The sequence below is a fragment of the Brassica napus genome (assembly GCF_020379485.1).
Source record: "Brassica napus cultivar Da-Ae chromosome C9 unlocalized genomic scaffold, Da-Ae chrC09_Random_6, whole genome shotgun sequence".
In the NCBI taxonomy this organism is placed as follows: Eukaryota; Viridiplantae; Streptophyta; class Magnoliopsida; order Brassicales; family Brassicaceae; genus Brassica; species Brassica napus.
Genome location: NW_026014418.1, coordinates 69,037 through 77,500, shown reverse-complemented (window position 1 = coordinate 77,500; position 8,464 = coordinate 69,037). Strand labels below are relative to the sequence as shown.

At 48.7% G+C, this 8,464-nt stretch overlaps 1 non-coding gene across 1 annotated transcript; it reads left to right on the top strand.

The window, feature by feature from the left end:
* The first annotated feature begins 681 nt into the window (after nucleotides 1-681).
* LOC125595154 lies at nucleotides 682-837 on the top strand. Its single transcript, XR_007330096.1, has one exon. It is a non-coding gene; the product is annotated as a 5.8S ribosomal RNA (ribosomal RNA).
* The last annotated feature ends 7,627 nt before the right edge of the window (nucleotides 838-8,464 follow it).

Here is an 8,464-nt window from a genome sequence, read left to right as displayed (position 1 = left end):
AGAGGGACTATGGCCGTTTAGGCCAAGGAAGTTTGAGGCAATAACAGGTCTGTGGTGCCCTTAGATGTTTTGGGCCGCACGCGCTACACTGATGTATTCAACGAGTTCACACCTTGGCCAACAGGCCCGGGTAATCTTTCAAATTTCATCGTGATGGGGATAGATCATTGCAATTTTTGGTCTTCAACGAGGAATTCCTAGTAAGCGCGAGTCATCAGCTCGCGTTGACTATGTCCCTGCCCGTTGTACACACCGCCCATCGCTCCTACCGATTGAATGATCCGGTGAAGTGTTCGGATCATGGCGACGTGGGTGGTTTGCCGCCTGCGACGTCGCGAGAAGTCCACTAAACCTTATCATTTAAAGGAAGGAGATGTCGTAACAAGGTTTCCGTAGGTGAACCTGCAGAAGGATCATTGTCGTACCCTGGAATTAGAACGACCTGAGAACGATGAAACATCACTCTCGGTAGGCCGGTTTCTTATTGTGCCTACCGATTCCGTGTTTATGCGTTCATCCATTCCCAAGACTTCAGTTTTGGTTGGATCGTACGCATAGCTTCCGGATATCACCAAACCCCAGCACGAAAAGTGTCAAGGAAAATGCAACTAAACAGCCTGCTTTCGCCAACCCGGAGACGGTGTTTGTTCGGAAGCAGTGCTGCAATGTAAAGTCTAAAACGACTTTCGGCAATGGATATCTCGGCTCTCGCATCGATGAAGAACGTAGCAAAATGCGATACTTGGTGTGAATTGTAGAATCCCATGAACCATTGAGTCTTTGAACGCAAGTTGCGCCCCAAGCCTTCTGGCCGAGGGCACGTCTGCCTGAGTATCACAAATCATCGTACCCCCATCCTCTTGAGGATATGGGACGGAAGCTGATCTCCCGTGTGTTACCGCATGCGGTTGGCCAAAATCTGAGCTAACGACGCCAGGAGCGTCTTGACATGCGCTGGTGAATTCAATTTCATCATATAGTCAGACGTTCCGGTCCAAAAGGTATTGATGACCCGAAGTCCTCAACGCGACCCAGGTAAGGCGGGATCACCCGCTGAGTTTAAGCATATCAATAAGCGGAGGAAAAGAAACAAACAAGGATTCCCTTAGTAACGGCGAGCAAACCGGGAAAAGCCCAGCTTAAAAATCGGACGTCTTTGGCGTTCGAATTGAAGTCTGGAGAAGCGTCCTCAGCGATGGACCAGGCCCAAGTTCCCTGGAAAGGGGCACCAGAGAGGGTGAGAGCCTTGTCGTGCCCGGACCCTGTCGCACCACGAGGCGCTGTCTACGAGTCGGGTTGTTTGGGAATGCAACCCCAATCAGGCGGTAAATTCCGTCCATAGCTAAATAGGGCGAGAGACCGATAGCGAACAAGTACCACGAGGTAAAGGTGAAAAGGACTTTGAAAAGAGAGTCAAGAGTGCTTGAAATTGTCGGGAGGGAAGCGGATGGGGGCCGGCGATTTATCCCGGTCGGATGCGGAATGGAGCAATCCGGTTCGCCGATAGATTCGGGCCGTGGACCAACACAATTAAGGTGGTGACCTAAGCCCGGGCTTTTGTTGTGCCCGCAGAGACGTCGCTGCCTAATCGTGGTCTGCAGCACACGCCTCACAGCGTGCCTCGGCATCTGCGTGCTCAGGGTGTCGGGCTGTGGGCTCCCCATTCGACCCGTCTTGAAACACGGAACAAGGAGTTTGACATGTGTGCGAGTCAACGGGTGAGTAAACCCGTAAGGCGCAAGGAAGCTGATTGGCTGGATCACTCACGGGTGCACAACCGACCGACCTTGATCTTCTGAGAAGGGTTCGAGTGTGAGCATGCCTGTCGGGACCCGAAAGATGGTGAACTATGCCTGAGCGGGGCGAAGCCAGAGGAAACTCTGGTGAAGGCCGGCAGCGATACTGACGTGCAAATCGTTCGTCTGACTTGGGTATAGGGGCGAAAGACTAATAAAACCATCTAGTGGCTGGTTCCCTCCAAAGTTTCCCTCAGGATAGCTGGAGCTCGGAAACGAGTTCTATTGGGTAAAGCCAATGATTAGAGGCATCGAGATGCAATGTCCTCGACCTATTCTCAAAATTTAAATTGGTATCACGGGGTGCTGCTTTGTTGAGCCATCCCACGGAATCGAGAGCTCCAAGTGGGCCAATTTTGGTAAGCAGAACTGCCGATTCGGATGAACTGGAAGCCGGGTTACGTGTAACACCCGAATCCGGCCTCTCGACGAAACTGGACCAGTTTGCTATATAATCAATCCTTTGCTTGTTTGATTCATTTTAAGTCTTTCATTTACTAAGTCATGTTCGAATCTGAGGTTCTAAACAATTGAACAGATAGCACAGCGGAATATAAATGTGTATAAAATGTATTACTTAGAAACATGAGATCCGATACACAACTTCTTAATCGTTTCAGAGACAATCACTAGTTCATCCCTAGCATCATCTAACCACACGTTACACAGCCTCTCATTGACCGAGCCTTCACGGCTCCATGGCTTGAACTCTTTTTCGTACTCCCGTACGGTCCTGCGGTCTTGGACCAAATCTAGAAACTTAGCTTCCAGGCGATCCCAAGCCTCAGTAGGAAAGTATTTGCGGTTGAATTTAACTTAAAAATCCGCAAAACTTGTGAGACTTCCATTGGTGCGCTTGTCCACTGCAAGCCATCGATTATGCGCATCCCCTTCCAGGAAGTGAACCGCAATGTCTCAGACAGCAAGTTGATTGTAAGTTTTGGACCAGCCTACTCCTCCACTCATCTGCCACAACAGGGTCGGTGCTACCTGAGAATTGCTTCGTACCCAATCTGGATAGATGTTGAGGCAAACTCAGATAGTCAACCTTCTTTACAGACCTTTCCGGTGCATCGATCTCGATCACCTGAACCGTGTCCACAGCTGGACCCGTAGCAATAGGTGTAGCCATAGCTACAGGTGTAGCTTGACCACTGATGAATTCACTAGTGGAGTGAACAGCTGAGTCATAGTCGCCACCTGGTTACCCATTACTTTCATGGCCTCTAACAAGTCCTCTCGGGAAAGTGCTGCGGGCACGTTGGCCGTTCCCTTGGCCCTTTGCTCATGCTGGTCACCATCACGGTTAGCGTTCGAGGATTCTACTTCCTCATCTTTCCTGATGTTGCTGACCTTCTGGTTGTGTTCCCGTAAGATTGGCCTGGTCAGTCGTTAACACATCCCCGGTGTTAGTCGCAGACGGCTCGGTTGGTAACCTGGACAAATTAGCTCCGTCCGCGGCCGCTTAACTTGACTGACCGACTGTTTTCTTATTCCTTCGGGTCTTTCCCGGTTTGCTTTTCCCAGCCTAAGGATTCAGACTTGTTAGTACAACTATACATACATAGAGACATTAGATAACTAATCAGTGTGAGACTGAATCAGCTGGATGCGTGTGTGTGGACTACATAACCGAAATATCCTTGAATCAACCTGGATCTGATACCAACTTGTAACACCCGAATTCGGCCTCTCGACGAAACTGGACCCGTTTGCTATATAATCAATCCTTTGCTTTTTTGATTCATTTTAAGTCTTTCATTTACTAAGTCATGTTCGGATATGAGGTTCTAAAACAATTGAACAGATAGCACAGCGGAATATAAATGTGTATAAAATGTACTACTTAGAAACATTAGATCCGATACACAACTTCTTAATCATTTGATAGACAATCACTAGTTCATCCCTAGCATCATCTAACCACAAGTTACACAGCTTTCACTGACCGAGCCTTCACGGCTCCTTGGCATGACGAGAACCATCCATAGTTCCTGAAACCACAACCAGATAAGCATTAATCATAACCGATAATAGAACTGGTCGATTCTACAATGCTTGGCTTGGTTCCTAAAACATAGATAAACCTCGGACAATATACTTATAAAAAGATATGAACCTGCCTACCGAATCTTAAGTCATTCAACCAACCACCCCTTGACTTAGAATTATATAGACAGTCCAGAATAGATAAACAGAACACACGAACAGTCCGGATCGTCCCGAAGACCAATCCGTCCATCCAAATAGAATCTAGGTGCGACCAGCCTAGATGAAGTCCAGCTCAATGGCCCAACGGACTTCTTTACCTGATCCATCCTTGGGCCTGGATCCAACGGCCGAGAAAGCCTCACACCCAAACAGGTTAGGCCAAACGACCGATCGGACCTTGCGACTCTTACCCTGGCTTAGATGAACTGTGTACTTGTCTCAACGGACAAGACATGGTCTGATCCCTAAGGAACGGACACGACCAGTCTCAACAGGCACCGTTTGGAACATGCACCCCTTCGGTCCTTGGTACCTCTTGGTCCTCGTACCTCTTGGCGTCCGTAACCCTTTGTTACTTACACCCTTTGGCAACTCACAACCTTTGGAACTCGTGACCTTTGGTAACTCACAACCCTTGGTAACACTCGTTACCTTGGCCACTCGTGCCTCTTGGGACATGACCAACCGCCCAGTCTATGGTGCGATTCGAACCGACCGTCTAACTGACCAGCGTCTAGGTTTGCGGTTTGGTTATGACCGGCCCAGTCTAGGGACGTGTCCCTTGGAATGAACCAACACAACCCTTCGTGTATAATCAGAAAGAAAAGAAAGGGCCGGATAGAAACAAGAAGAGGAGAAACGGTTAGGTCTAACAGACTGACCAGAGCCGCGGTGCAATCTCAAGGACCGTCAGTTCGGTCTGATGGGGCCATAGCCCACCACGTACCTTGTGAACCGTGTGGGTTCTCCATGCTCTTCTCCTGCTCTCGGTCTCCCATACTTGATCGGAGGTTGCTTCACAAACGATCAGATAGCCGGAAACCTAACAACCACACAAACGGCCTTGCTTTGGCCGGAAACTCTCTCTCTCTTTCTTTCTCTCTCTCTACAATTTCTCTGAGTATTTTTACTATGGATTGGATGAATGAAATCGACAGAGAGGACCCCATATTTATAGAAAACGAGGGGGTTAGTGTTGCCCTACGAACAGGCATGACTGGCCAGTGGATGGGCACAATCGGCCAAGGTTTACACGCTCTCGGCCGCATGCGTCCCTTCGCCAATACCGCATGGGTTTGGGTCGAACAGAAGCCCAAGGCCTTACCCAATCCCTCTGGACTTAGCCCACAGCCTTGTCCCAAGCCCCAATGGTCCATGGACTCATGGCCGGACCCCCATGGCCCACCACCGGCCCAGATCCGGACCATCGGACCGAAACCCGAACAGTCCATCCAGCTGAGATGAGCTGACTCCCAGCTGCCTCAGCTGAGTGAGCGAGTAGTTCAGCTAGTGGAGCTGACTTAGTAGTGGCCGAGCTGGAGTGAGCTTAACCTAACTCCGTTGAGCTGGTTGAGCTACTTGTTCCATCCGTCTAGCTACCATCTTACTCGTCCTAGCAGACTCTCGACTTGTATAAGGTTAAGTCTAAGTTTCCTTACGTCCTTAACCTTCTTATCTGGCCATGGAACGCTTGTCTTGATGTCCTAAGCCTGACTAGTACGTTTCCTCGAACCATGGACGTCCCAATGATCCTATTCAGAATCCGGGATGTTACAAGTCTCTCCCACTAGCAATGAATTCGTCCTCGAATCTGAGTCATGGGTTTCACCCAACACAAACTGGTCAAACCATTTTGGAAACTTGGCCTCCGTCTCCCAGGTGGTCTCTTCTCGACCATTACAATCCAAAATGACCTTGACCATCTGGATTGTTTTCTTTCTCATTGCTTTTTCCATCCTATCTACGATCCGAACCGGCCTTGTTTCCAAAGTTAGGTTCGTACCTAGATCAGATGGTATTTCTGGTATTAAGACGTCCGATCCGTCAAGCACTTCCGGAGTTGGGAGACATGGAATACGTCATGGAAGGCTTCCATCTCGGATGGTAAGTCCAACTTATATGCCACACTACCCACTCGTTCTATGACTCTGAACGGACCTTGGTATCTTGGATCTAATTTTCTTCTACAAGAAATACGCACTCTACCTTTAATGGTAATCATTCTGAGATAGACCATATCACCCACTGCAAACTCCAGTTCTTTCCTTCATTTGTCAGCGTAATGTTATTGTCTGTCCTGTGCGGCCCTTATCTTGTCCCGCACGGACTTGATCTTCTCGGTGGTTTCCTCCACGATTTCGGGGCCTATCATGCTGCGCTCCCCCACTTGGGTGCAGCATAACGGTGTCCTGCATGGTTGTCCATACAGAGCTTCGTATGGCGACATGCCTATACTGGAGTGGAAGCTGTTATTGTAGGCGAACTCCACTAACGGCAAATGCCGTTCCCAGGAATCACCCCAATCGAGAACACATGCTCGAAGCATATCCTCCTGCGTCCGTATAGTTATTTTCGACTGCCCATCCGTTTGGGGATGATAAGCCGTACTCATGTTCACTCTTGTTCCTAAAGCTTTCTGAAAAGTTTGCCAGAAGTGAGAAGTGAACCTCGAATCTCTATCCGAAACTATACTTGAGGGTACTCCATGTAGCCTCACAATCTCGTCTATGTACTTACTCACATTCCGGTCGACTCCATCAGTCTTTTTGATGGCCAGGAAGTGGGCAGACTTGGTCAGTCGATCAACTATTACCCAGACAGCATCATTCCTATTCCTAGTCGTGGGAAATCTTGTCACAAAATCCATCGTGATGTGATCCCACTTCCATTCCGGAATAGGTAGGCTCTAAAGCAGTCCACTCGGAACTTGTTGTTCGGCCTTGACGAGTTGACACGTAGGACACTTGCCACCCATTCGACCACATCAACCTTCATGCGTATCCAATGATAGTATTGTCTGAGATTATGATACATCTTTGTCACTCCAGGATGGATCAAGAATCTAGACTTGTGAGCTTCCCTAAGGATCTCGTCCTTTAAACTCCTATCAATGGGTATGCTGATCCGACCATGAACTAAGATCATACCGTCCTTGGCGATTTGATACTCAGTCAGGTCGTTCCGAGCAACCGTCTTCAGGTTCTCGTCCTGATCTTGGGCCGCTCGGATCTGGGTAAGCAGGTCGGCTCTATTCGCCGCCTCTAAACCCCGTGGTCTGTCCGTTCTGTTCAAAGCATTTAAACGAACGAAGTGTTCCACCTCATCCGGCTCGTCCGTTCCGCTTCCGACCACGACGTCTTCTCGCTTTCGGCTCAAGGCGTCGGCCACAAGGTTAGCCTTGCCTGGATAGTAAGTGATGTCTAGGTTGTAGTCGGCCACGAACTCCATCCACCTCCTCTGCCTTAAGTTTAACTCAGGCTGGGTGAATATATACTTCAGACTTTTATGGTCCGTAAGTATCTGGACTTTGGCCCCATATAAATATGATCGCCAAAACTTTAAGGCGAATACTACCGCAGCCATTTCAAGATCATGGGTGGGGTACTTTCCCTCATGTTTCTTCAGCTGCCTTGACGCGTAGGCAATGACCTTCCCATGTTGAGTCAACACGCAACCGAGTCCAGTGATGGACGTATCCGTGTAGACTTCATAAGGTTGGTGTGCCTTCGAAAGAACCAGGACGGGTGCGCTAGTCAGCATATCCTTAAGTGCGGAGAAACATCTCGTACACTCATCAGACCATGTGAACTTAACGTCTTTCCCAGTCAACCGTGTCATAGGTTGAGCCAAGCTTGCAAATCCCTGCACAAACTTTCTATAGTAACCTGCCAGCCCTAGGAAGCTTCTAACTTCTGTGGCAATGCGTGGTCGGGGCCAATCCTTAATTGCCCTGATCTTCTATGGATCCACTGTGACGCCCTGGTCAGAAACAATATGACCGAGGAACCCAATACTCTTTTGCCAAACACTGCACTTGCTGAGTTTAGCAAAAAGTTTGTGCTCTCGTAATCGTTCCAGCACGGCTCTCAAATGTTTCCGATGAGATTCCTCGTCCTTGGAGTAGATCAGGATATCATCAATGAAGATGATCACTGATTCATCCATGAAGTCCTGGAACACGCTGTTCATCATTTTCATGAATGCAGCAGGTGCATTAGTCAGAACGAACGGCATCACTACGAACTCGTAATGGTCGTACCTGGTCCTGAATGCTGTCTTCCTAATGTCGTTTGGCTCTATAGGAATCTGATGATATCCCGAGGCCAAATCGATTTTAGAAAACCACTTAGCTCCTTTAAGCTGATCCAACAGCTCGTCTATCCTGGGTAACGGGTATTGGTTCTTCCCAGTTACCCTGTTCAACCCTCGATAGTCGATGAACAGACGCATGCTACCATCCTTCTTTTTCACAAAGAGGACTGGTGCACCCCAAGGGGAGCTACTTGTCCGTATGAACCCCTTGTCAAGCAATTCTTCCAATTGCTTCTTTAGCTCGGCCATCTCGGTCGGAGCCATTCGATATGGACTCTTGGACAGCGGATGTAATAACCCTCATGAGCAGATATAATTTTGGTCGAGAAAACTCTTTAAGATCAGTTTGAAGATTGATCGATCAG